We start from the raw sequence: 13,523 nt of genomic DNA, 5'->3' as shown, positions 1-13,523 counted from the left end.
CGAAGAACCTTTTGTGACAAGTCGAGCTTTGCAGATAGTAGCACTACCATCAGCGTCTGTCTTCCTCTTGAAGGTCCATTTATTCTCAATGGCTTGCCGATCATCGGGCAAGTCTACAAAAGCCCACACTTTGTTCTCATACATGTATCCTATCTCAGATTTCATGGCCTCAACCCATTTTGCGGAATCTGGGCTCATCATTGCTTCCTCATAGTTTGTAGGTTCATCATGGTCTAGTAACATGACTTCCAGAACAGGATTACCGTACCACTCTAGTGCAGAACGTGCTCTGGTTGACCTACGAGGCATCACGGGAACGGTTTTCTGTGATGAGCTACTTACCAATTCGAGAGAAGGTACAGTTACCTCATAAAGTTCTACTTTCCTCCAACTCACTTATTTCGAGATAAACTCCTTCTCTAGAAAGGATCCATTCTTAGCAACAAAGATCTTGCCTTTGGATCTGTTATAGAAGGTGTACCCAATAGTTTCTTTTGGGTATCCTATTGTTGGGGAACGCAGTAATTTCAAAAAAATTCCTACGCACACGCAAGATCATGGTGATGATAGCAATGAGAGGGGAGAGTGTCATCCACGTACTATCGTAAACCGTAAGCGGAAGCATTATGACAACGCGGCTGATGTAGCCGTACGTGTTCACGATCGACCGATCCTAGTACCGAACGTACGACACCTCCGCGATCTGCACACGTTCAGCTCGGTGACGTCCGACGAACTCACGATCCAGTAGAGCTTTGAGGGAGAGTTCTGTCAGCACGATGGCGTGATGACGGTGTTGATGAAGCTACCGACATAGGGCTTCGACTAAGCACCGCAATGATATGACCGAGGTGGATTATGGTGGAGGGGGGCACCGCACACGGCTAGAAGATCAAAGATCAACTTGTGTGTCCATGGGGTTCCCCTGCCCGCATATATAAAGGAGCAAGGGGGGAGGCCGGCCGGCCCTAGGAGGGCGCGCCAAGAGGAGTCCTCCTCCTAGTGGGAGTAGGACTCCCCTTTCCTAGTCCCACTAGGAGGGGGAAGGAAGGAGTGGGAGAGGGGAAAGGCAAGGGGGGCGCCGCCCCCCTTCCTTGTCCTATTCGGACTCAAGGGGAGGGGCATGCGGCCTGCCCTGGTCGGCCCCTCTCACTCTGTACTAGGGCCCATCAAGGCCCATTAGCCCCTAGGGGGTTTCGGTAACCCCTCCGGCACTCCGGTTTTCTCCGAGATCACCCGAAACCCTTCCGGTGTCCGAATATAGCCGTACAATATATCAATCTTTATGTCTCGACCATTTCGAGACTCTTCGTCATGTCCATGATCACATCCGCGACTCCGAACTACCTTCGGTACATCAAAACACATAAACTCATAATACCGATCGTCACCGAATGTTAAGCGTGCGGACCCTACGGGTTCGAGAACTATGTAGACATGACCGAGACTCATCTCCGGTCAATAACCAATAGCAGAACCTGGATGCTCATATTGGTTCCTACATATTTGACGAAGATCTTTATCGGTCAAACCGCATAACAACATACGTTACTCCCTTTGTCATTGGTATGTTACTTGCCCGAGATTCGATTGTCGGTATCTCAATACCTAGTTCAATCTCGTTACCGGCAAGTCTCTTTATTCATTCCGTAATACATCATCCCGCAACTAACTCATTAGTTGCATTGCTTATAGTGATGTGCATTACCGAGAGGGCCCAGAGATACCTCTCCGACAATCGGAGTGACAAATCCTAATTTCGATCTATGCCAACTCAACAAGTACCATCGGAGACACTTGTATAGCACCTTTATAATCACCCAGTTACGTTGTGATGTTTGGTAGCACACAAAGTGTTCCTCCGGTATTCGGGAGTTGCATAATCTCATAGTCATAGGAACATGTATAAGTCATGAAGAAAGCAATAGGAATATACCAAACGATCAAATGCTAAGCTAACATAATGCGTCAAGTCAATCACATCATTCTCTAATGATGTGATCCTGTTAATCAAATGACAACTCATGTCTATGGTTAGGAAACTTAAGCATCTTTGATTCAACGAGCTAGTCAAGTAGAGGCATACTAGTGACACTTTGTTTGTCTATGTATTCACACATGTACTAAGTTTCCGGTTAATACAATTCAAACATGAATAATGAACATTTATCATGATATAAGGAAATATAAATAACACCTTTACTATTGCCTCTAGGTCATATTTCCTTCAGTCTCCCACACTAGAGTCAATAATCTAGATTACACGGTAATGATTCTAACACCCATGGAGTCTTGGTGCTGATCATGTTTTGCTCGTGAGAGAGGCTTAGTCAATGAGTCTGCTACATTCAGATCCGTATGTATCTTGCAAATCTCTATGTCTCCCTCCTTGACTTGATCGCGGATGGGATTGAAGCGTCTCTTGATGTGCTTGGTTCTCTTGTGGAATCTGGATTCCTTTGCCAAGGCAATTGCACCAGTATTGTCACAAAAGATTTTCATTGGACCCGATGCACTAGGTATGATACCTAGATCGGATATGAACTCCTTCATCCAGACTCCTTCATTTGCTGCTTCCGAAGCAGCTATGTACTCCGCTTCGCATGTAGATCCCACCACGACGCTTTGCTTAGAACTGCACCAACTGACAGCTCCACCGTTCAATATAAAGACGTATCCGGTTTGTGACTTAGAGCTTGCATCGACGTAACCATTTATGACGAGCTCTTTGTCACCTCCATAAACGAGAAACATATCCTTAGTCCTTTTCAGGTATTTCAGGATGTTCTTGACCCCTGTCCAGTGATCCGGACGGACTTAAGGATCGCTACAGGTGAGAAAGTCTCATCGTAGTCAACTCCTTGAACTTGTCGAAAGCCTTTCGCAACAAGTTGAGCTTTGTAGACAGTAACATTACCATTAGCGTCAGTATTCTTCTTGAAGATCCATTTATTCTCGATGGCTTCCCGATCATTGGGCAAGTCAACCAAAGTCCACACTTTGTTCTCATACATGGATCCCATCTCAGATTTCATGGCCTCAAGCCATTTTGCGGAATCTGGGCTCATCATTGCTTCCTCATAGTTCATAGGTTCATCATGGTCAAGTAACATGACCTCCAGAACAGGATTACCATACCACTCTGGTGCAGATCTTACTCTCGTTGACCTACGAGGTTCGGTAGTAACTTGATCTGAAGTTACATGATCATCATCATTAGCTTCCTCACTAAGTGGTGTAGCAGTCACAGGAACAGATTTCTGTGATGAACTACTTTCCAATAAGGGAGCAGGTACATTTACCTCATCAAGTTCTACTTTCCTCACACTCACTTCTTTTGAGAGAAGCTCCTTCTCTAGAAAGGATCCATTCTTAGCAACGAATGCCTTGCCTTCGGATCTGTGATAGAAGGTGTACCCAACAGTCTCCTTTGGGTATCCTATGAAGACACATTTCTCCGATTTGGGTTCGGGCTTATTAGGTTGAAGCTTTTTCACATAAGTATCGCAGCCCCAAACTTTAAGAAACGTCAACTTTGGTTTCTTGCCAAACCACAGTTCATAAGGCGTCGTCACGCTATGGTGTTCCAGGTGGCGTGAGTTGCGAAACTATTCCGCATTGTTTCAAATGAAGACCAAACTCGTAACGCAAATATTCTCCTCCACGATCAGATCGTAGAAACTTTATTTTCTTATTACGATGGTTTTCCACTTCACTCTGAAATTCCTTGAACTTTTTAAATGTTTCAGACTTGTGTTTCATCAAGTAGATATACCTATATCTTCTTAAATCATCTGTAAAGGTGAGAAAATAACGATTCCCGCCGCGAGCCTCTATATTCATCGGACCACATACATCTGTATGTATGATTTCCAACAAATCTGTTGCTCGCTCCATTGTTCCGGAGAACGGTGTTTTAGTCATCTTTCCCATGAGGCATGGTTCGCAAGTACCAAGTGATTCATAATCAAGTGATTCCAAAAGTCCATCAGAATGGAGTTTCTTCATGCGCTTTACACCAATATGACCTAAACGGCAGTGCCACAAATAAGTTGCACTATCATTACCAACTCTGCATCTTTTGGCTTCAATATTGTGAATATGTGTATCACTACTATCGAGATTCATCAAAAATAGACCACTCCTCATGGCTGCATGACCATAAAAGATATTACTCATATAAATAGAATAACCATTATTCTCAGATTTAAATTAATAATCGTCTCACATCAAACAAGATCCAGATATAATGTTCATGCTCAACGCTGGCACCAAATAACAATTATTCAGGTCTAAAACTAATCCCGAAGGTAGATGCAGAGGTAGCGTGCCGACCGCGATCACATCGACTTTGGAACCATTTCCCACGCGCATCGTCACCTCGTCCTTAGCCAATCTTCGCTTAATCGTTAGTCCCTGTTTCGAGTTGCAGATATTAGAAACAAAACCAGTATCAAATACCCATGTGCTACTGCAAGCATTAGTAAGGTACACATCAATAACATGTATATCATATATACCTTTGTTCACCTTGCCATCCTTCTTATCTGCCAAATACTTGGGGCAGTTCTGCTTCCAGTGACCAGTCCCTTTGCAGTAGAAGCACTCAGTCTCAGGCTTAGGTCCAGACTTGGGCTTCTTCACTTGAGCAGAAACTTGCTTGGCGTTCTTCTTGAAGTTCCTCTTCTTCCCTTTACCCTTTTTCTTGAAACTGGTGGTCTTGTTGACCATCAACACTTGATGCTCCATCTTGATTTCTACCTCCGTAGCCTTTAGCATCGCAAAGAGCTTGGGAATAGTCTTATCCATCCCTTGCATTTTATAGTTCATCACAAAGCTCTTGTAGCTTGGTGGCAGTGATTGAAGAATTCTGCCAATGACACTATCATCCGGAAGGTTAACTCCCAGTTGAATCAAGTGATTATTATACCCAGACATTTTGAGTATATGTTCGCTGACAGAACTATTCTCCTCCATCTTGCAGCTATAGAACTTATTGGAGACTTCATATCTCTCAATCCGGGCATTTTCTTGAAATATTAACTTCAACTCCTGGAACATCTCATATGCTCCATGACGTTCAAAACGTCGTTGAAGTCCCGGTTCTAAGCCGTAAAGCATGGCACTCTGAACTATCGAGTAGTCGTCAGCTTTGCTCTGCCAGATGTTCATAACATCTGGCGTTGCTCCTGCAGCGGGTTTGGCACCTAGCGCTGCTTCCAGTACGTAATTCTTCTGTGCAGCAATGAGGATAATCCTCAAGTTACAGACCCAGTCCGTGTAATTGCTACCATCATCTTTCAACTTTGCTTTCTCAAGGAACGCATTAAAATTCAATGGAACAACAACACGTGCCATCTATCTACAACAACATAGACATGCAAAATACTATCAGGTACTAAGTTCATGATAAATTAAAGTTCAATTAATCAAATTACTTAAGAACTCCCACTTAGACAGACATCCCTCTAATCATCTAAGTGATCACGTGATCCATATCAACTAAACCATGTCCGATCATCACGTGAGATGGAGTAGTTTCAATGGTGAACATCACTATGTTGATCATATCTACTATATGATTCACGCTCGACCTTTCGGTCTCAGTGTTCCGAGGTCATATCTGCATATGCTAGGCTCGTCAAGTTTAACCCGAGTATTCGGCGTGTGCAAAACTGGCTTGCACCCGTTGTATGTGAACGTAGAGCTTATCACACCCGATCATCACATGGTGTCTCGGCACGGCGAACTTTCGCAATGGTGCATACTCAGGGAGAACACTTATACCTTGAAATTTAGTGAGAGATCATCTTATAATGCTACGGTCGATCTAAGCAAATAAGATGCATAAAAGATAAACATCACATGCAATCAATATAAGTGATATGATATGGCCATCATCATCTTGTGCCTTTGATCTCCATCTCCAAAGCACCATCATGATCACCATCGTCACTGGCGCGACACCTTGATCTCCATCGTAGCATCGTTGTCGTCTCGCCAACTATTGCTTCTACGACTATCGCTACTGCTTAGTGATAAAGTAAATTAATTAAATGGCGATTGCATTTCATACAATAAAGCAACAACCATATGGCTCCTGCCAGTTGCCGATAACTGTAACAACCTGGATTTTGGCCCTTTTCTTTTTTCCTTTGATTTATTTGGTTTTTGCTCTGTTTTTCTTTTTGGAGTGGTTCTGTGGCCTTGCCACCTGGGAAATCATCTTCATTTCCTCTCCCAAGTGGCTCATCATTCTCAATACCTTACCAAGATCATGTCACTTCACTCCTTGACCAAACCCTAAAATATTTTTCTAGGAAATATTCCTTTTTCTATTAAAGGAGTAATCCTATCCGCCCTAGGTTATGAAGCAACCTATATTTATGTCCATCCAAAAATTCCCAAATAATTCTCATAATTCCTTTGGGTCATATTTTTCTCAAATATGCCCAAACTTTCCTGCCCTAGCCCAAGAATAATTCTCCAATAATTATTCTTAATTTTTTTCAGTGTGGCTTTCTGTGAAGGAAGTGCTACCTATCCTTTCCTGATTGCTCCCAAACCTTTTGGGCATGTTCTTATGTCCAAATAATTGCCTCATGCCAAAATTCAACTTTATTTGCCTAGCCAATCTTCCTTAGTGATTTTTTCAAAGTTTCTGTCAAACAGAAGCCACCGTGAAGGAAGTACTAGCTAGGAGAACCCAAATAAGTTGAAATTTTGCATGCCTCTTTATGTGCTCATATAATTAGCCTCCTTCAAATTTCAGCTCCATCCCTTGATCTATGTGAGCACAGGACCAAATCTTTGATTCTGGCAACATTTTCAGGTTGTGAAGCAAGTGCATTTTATATTGCTTCATTAATTCTGAGAAAATACCAGATTGTTCTCCTACCAAAATAATCTCTCTCCACCAAATTTGGCACCATTTCACTTAGCCAGTATTTCCCAAAATTATTGCAAGTTTCTGGTCAGCAAGGATGTTTGTGAAGCAAGTACCATTTTGGTGAATCCAATTGGTATGAAACTTCTACAACATCTTTATGTGATCAAATCACTAAGCCTTGCCAAATTTCAGCCCATGTGGCATCACCATGTGAGTGCACCTTCCTGATCAAGTTTCTTGACCATTTTGGTCAGTTGCAAAGCAACTACATTAAATCTTGATCCAAATATCCTCAAAGTTACCAGGATGAAAGTCCTTCTTACCCTAAACCTCGCAGACAACTCCATTGCTCCCAAACTCCTTCCTGTTGATCAGCAGTTCTCACCCAAGTTTACTACAGTAAACTTCAGAGGGTGCTTACCATTTAACCAGAGCAGTTTTAATTGATCTACCACCGTAGTTGAGGCCTACCCTGGATGAACTTACCACTAGACAACATGTTCAAGCCCATCTCCCCCGCTACATGCCAGTGCACGCGGTGACCGTGTTAATGGCACCACAGTGCACGCGCTCTGTGTGCAGTGGCCGCGTCTAGTGGCCTTTTGTGCTTCGGCACCTCCTCCTCCTCTCGTCGTCTTCGCGCGCGTGAGCGTGTCCAATAGCTAGCATGCATCGTCGTCGTTCCCCTGGACCCCTCTCCCCCTCCGGCAGCTTCCTCACCAACACAAGCCGCCGCGCGCCCACGGGCAAATAGTGGCGGTTTGGCTCGAAGCTCGCCGTCTTCTTCCTCCCTGCGCTCCTTTGGCCTCCTCCCTCGTCGCCTGCCTCCAAGCTCATGCACGTGCACACACGTCCGCGGCGTCGGCCACGCGTCCACGACGACGACAATGCGGCACACCCCTCCCCTGCCTATATAAGGCCACCCCGAACGTGTTTCTCTTCACCACTCGACCTCACGCACTCCTAGCTGCCTCCCCGACCACCCAAACAAGCTCAAGGAGCTCTCGTGCCTCGCCATCGCCACCATGGCCGCCGCCTCTGCTCCGCCCCGATTCCGGTGACCCAAAGCCCCATTCTCTCTCCCACCACCTCTAGTAGATCACCCAGCCACCAGAGTCTCTCCATCGGCTCTTCGTTCGTCGCCGGAGTCGCCATGACCTCGTCCTCAAATTCCAGTCGAAGCCCCGTCCGCTGTGATGTCTACTACACAACCTTCTTATTGTAGACGTTGTTGGGCCTCCAAGTGCAGAGGTTTGTAGGACAGTAGCAAATTTCCCTCAAGTGGATGACCTAAGGTTTATCAATCCGTAGGAGGCGTAGGATGAAGATGGTCTTTCTCAAGCAACCCTGCAACCAAATAACAAAGAGTTTCTTGTGTCCCCAACACACCCAATACAATGGTAAATTGTATAGGTGCACTAGTTCGACCAAGAGATGGTGAAACAAGTGGTATATGGATAATAGATAAAGGTTTTTGTAATCTGAAATTATAAAAACAGCAAGCTAACTAATGATAAAAGTGAGCGTAAATGGTATTGCAATGCGTTGAAACAAGGCCTAGGGTTCATACTTTCACTAGTGCAAGTACTCTCAACAATAATAACATAATTGGATCACATAACTATCCCTCAGCATGCAACAAAGAGTCACTCCAAAGTCACTAATAGCGGAGAACGAGCGAAGAGATTATGTTAGGGTACGAAACCACCTCAAAGTTATTCTTTCCAATCAATCCGTTGGGCTATTCCTATAAGTGTCACAAACATCCCTAGACTTCATACCAACACATAGAACCTCAAAGAGTGCCCCAAAGTTCTACCAGAGAATCACGACAAAAACATGTGCCAACCCCTATGCATAGGTTCATGGGCGGAATCCGCAAGTTGATCACCAAAACATACATCAAGTGAATCACGTGGTATCCCATTGTCACCACAGATACGCACGGCAAGACATACATCAAGTGTTCTCAAATCTTTAAAGACTCAATCTGATAAGATAACTTCAAAGGGGAAACTCAATCCATTACAAGAGAGTAGAGGGGGGAAGAAACATCATATGATCCAAATATAATAGCAAAGCTCACGATACATCAAGATCGTATCACCTCAAGAACACGAGAGAGAGAGATCAAACACATAGCTACCGGTACATACCCTCAGCCCCGAGGGAGAACTACTCCCTCCTCGTCATGGAGAGCACCGGGATGACGAAGATAGACACCGGAGAGGGATTCCCCCTCCGGCAGGGTGCCGGAACGGGTCTAGATTGGATTTCGGTGGCTACGGAGGCTTCTGGCGGCGGAACTCCCGATCTATTGTGCTCTTCGATAGTTTTAGGGTACGTGGGTATATATGGGTGAAAGAGATACATCAGAGGAGCCACGAGGGGCCCACGAGGGTGGAGGGCGCGCCCTAGGGGGGTGGGCGCCCCCTGCCTCGTGGCTCCCTCGTTCCTTTCCTAACATGCACTCCAAGTTTTTCCGATAGCTTTCCTTCAAAAAATAACTTATCCAGTTGGTTTCATTCCGCTTCGACCCCGTTTGATATTCCTTTTCTTCGAAACACTGAAATGGGCAAAAAACAACAATTCTGGGTTGGGCCTCCGGTTAATAGGTTAGTCCGAAAAATGATATAAAAGTGTATAATAAAGCCCATAAACATCCAAAACAGTAGATAATATATCATGGAGCAATCAAAAATTATAGATACGTTGGAGACGTATCAACATCCCCAAGCTTAATTCGTGCTCATCCTCGAGTAGGTAAATGATAAAAACAGAATTTTTGATGCGGAGTGCTACTTGGCATAATTTCAATGTAATTCTTCTTAATTGTGGCATGAATATTCAGATCCTAAAGATTCAAGATAAAAGTTCATATTGACATAAAAAATAATAATACTTCAAGCATACTAACTAAGCAATTATGTCTTCTCAAAATAACATGGCCAAAGAAAGTTCATCCCTACAAAATCATATAGTTTAGTCATGCTCCATTTTCGTCACATAAGAATGCTCTCATCATGCACAACCCCGATGACAAGCCAAGCAATTGTTTGATACTATAGTAATCTCAAACCTATAAAATTTCATGCAATATATGAGCACGAGCCATGGACATAGCACTATGGTTGGAATAGAATATAATGAGGGGGGTTATGTGGAGAAGACAAAAAAGGAGAAAGTCTCACATCAACGAGGCTAATCAATGGGATATGGAGATGCCCACTGATTGATGTTAATGCAAGGAGTAGGGATTGCCATGCAATGGATGCACTAGAGCTATAAATGTATGAAAGCTCAACAAAAGAAACTAGTGGGTGTGCATCCAACTTGCTTGCTCACGAAGACCTAGGGCACTTGAGGAGGCCCATTGTTGGAATATACAAGCCAAGTTCTATTGTGAAAATTCCCACTAGTATATGAAAGTGACAAAACAAGTGACTCTCTATCATGAAGATTACGGTGCTACTTTGAAGAACAAGTGTGGCAAAGGATAGTAACATTGTCCCTTCTCTCTTTTTCTCTCATTTTTCTTTTTTTGGGCCTTCTCTTTCTTTATGGTCTTTCTCTTTTTGGGGGCCTTCTCTTTTTTATGGCCTTTTTTATATATTCCTCACTTGGGACAATGCTCTAGAAAATGATGATCATCACACTTCTATTTATTTACAACTCAATTATTACAACTCGATACTAGAACAAAGATGACTCTATATGAATGCCTCCGGCGGTGTACCGGGATATGCAATGGACCAAGAGTGACATGTATGAAAGAATTATGAACACTGGCTTTGCCACAAATACTATGTCAACTACATGATCATGCTAAGCAATATGACAATGATGAATGTGTCATGATGAACGGAATGGTGGAAAGTTGCATGGCAATATATCTCGGAATGGCTATGGAAATGCCATAATAGGTAGGTATGGTGGCTGTTTTGAGGAAGATATAAGGAGGTTTATGTGTGAAAGAGCGTATCATATCACGGGGTTTGGATGCACCGGCGAAGTTTGCGCCAACTCTCAATGTGAGAAAGGGCAATGCACGGTACCGACGAGGTTAGCAAGGATGGAAGGGTGAGAGTGCGTATAATCCATGGACTCAACATTAGTCATAAAGAACACACATACTTATTGCAAAAATCTACAAGTCATCAAAAACCTCGGCACTACGTGCATGCTCCTAGGGGTATAGATTGGTAGGAAAAGACCATCGCTCGTCCCCGACCGCCACTCATAAGGAGGACAATCAAATAACACCTCATGTTTCAAATTTGTTACATAACGTTTACCATACGTGCATGCTACGGGACTTGCAAACTTCAACACAAGCATTTCTCAATTTCACAACTACTCAACTAGCACAACTTTGATATTATTACCTCCATATCTCAAAACAATCATCAAGCATCAAACTTCTCTTAGTATTCAAAACACTCATAAGAAAATTTTACTAATCTTGAATACCTAGCATATTAGGATTTTAAGCAAATTACCATGCTATTTAATACTCTCAAAATAATCTAAGTGAAGCATGAGAGTTCATCTATTTCTTCAAAATAAAACTACCACCATGCTCTAAAAGATATAAGTGAAGCACTACAGCAAATGACAAACTACTCCGAAAGATATAAGTGAAGATCAATGAGTAGTCGAATAATTATGCAACTATGTGAAGATTCTCTAATATTTAACAATTTAATATCTTGGTATTTTATTCAAACAGCAAGCAAAACAAAATAAAATAAAATGATGCTCCAAGCAAAACACATATCATGTGGCGAATAAAAATATAGCTCCAAGTAAAGTTACCGATGAACGAAGACGAAAGAGGGGATGCCTTCCGGGGCATCCCCAAGCTTAGGCTTTTGGTTGTCCTTGAATATTACCTTGGGGTGCCTTGGGAATCCCCAATCTTAGGCTCTTGCCACTCCTTATTCCATAGTCCATCGAATCTTTACCCAAAACTTGAAAACTTCACAACAAAAAACTTAAAGTAGAAAACTCGTAAGCTCCGTTAGCGAAAGAAAACAAAAGACCACTTCAAGTTACTGTAATGAACTCATTATTTATTTATATTGGTGTTAAACCTACTATATTACAACTTCTTTATGGTTTATAAACTATTTTACTAGCCATAGATTCATCAAAATAAGCAAACAAGACACGAAAAACAGAATCTGTCAAAAACAGAACAGTCTGTAGTAATATGTAACTAACACAAACTTATGGAACCCAAAAATTCTAAAATAAATTTCTGGACGTGAGGAATTTATCTATTAATCATATTCAAAAAGAATTAACGAAATAGCACTCTCCAATAAAAAATGGCAGCAATTCTCGTGAGCGCTATAGTTTCTGTTTTTGACAGCATGATCAATAAGACTTTCCCCAAGTCTTCCCAAAGGTTCTACTTGTCACAAACACTAATTAAAAACATAAAAACACATATAAACAGAGGCTATATGAATTATTTATTACTAAACAGGAACAAAAAGTAAATAACAAGAATAGGATTGGGTTGCCTCCCAACAAGCGCTATCGTTTAACGCCCCTATCTAGGCATGATGATTTCAATGATGCTCACATAAAAGATAAGAATTGTAAGATAAAGAGAGCATCATGAGGAATATGAATAGCACATTTAAGTCTAACCCACTTCCTATGCATAGGGATTTTGTGAGCAAACAACTTATGGGAACAAGAAACAACTAGCATAGGAAGGCAAAACAAGCATAACTTCAAAATTTTAAGCACATAGAGGGGTAACTTGATATTATTGAAATTCCTACAAGCATATATTCCTCCCTCATAATAACTTTCAGTAGCATCATGAATGAATTCAACAATATAACCAACACCTAAAGCATTCTTTTCATGATCTACAAGCATAGAAATTTTATTACTCTCCACATAAGCAAAATTCTTCTCATTCGGAATAGTGGGAGCATCATAAGAGACTCGAATACTATTAATTGTTTCCACATTAAAAGAGTAATGTTCAGAGAAGGGGTAATCATAATCATGCCAAGTTTTATAAATATAATCACTACTTTTTATAGCATAAGTATCATCACAATAATCATCATAGGTAGGAGGCATGCTATCATCATTATAAATTTGCATATCAAAACTTGGGAGACTAAAAATATCATCTTCATTAAACGTAGCATCCCCAAGCTTGGGACAAACATTAATTACAGCAAATATATTCTCAAAAACATCATCTTCATCAAACATAGCATCCCCAAGCTTGGGCCTTTTCATATCATAAGCATAATCACTCTCATCATTAATAGTATGGATAACACCAATAGTATAGCAATTATCATATTCTTCCAAGCAAGTGCCGAAAAGATTTTCAAGATCATAAGAAGTATCATTATCTTCCACAATTATATTTTCATGAGGCACAATAGTAATGGGGGCACCATTATTTGGGAGGGGTACCTTTTTACCTCTCTTCCTTTTTCTTTTCTTCTTCTTCACCACATCATGTGTGGGTTCAATCTTCTTTTTGGAGCTCCTTATTAATGAGATTGGTTGAATAGGAGGCTCCTCCTCGTTACCTGATTCATCATAAGAAATAATAGGAGGATATTGGGAAGTCTCTTCCCTTTCATTAGTATTC

Source organism: Triticum aestivum, chromosome 2A, assembly GCF_018294505.1.
Source record: "Triticum aestivum cultivar Chinese Spring chromosome 2A, IWGSC CS RefSeq v2.1, whole genome shotgun sequence".
In the NCBI taxonomy this organism is placed as follows: Eukaryota; Viridiplantae; Streptophyta; class Magnoliopsida; order Poales; family Poaceae; genus Triticum; species Triticum aestivum.
The sequence above is the reverse complement of the archived record's forward strand: the minus strand, read 5'-3'. Positions refer to the sequence as shown.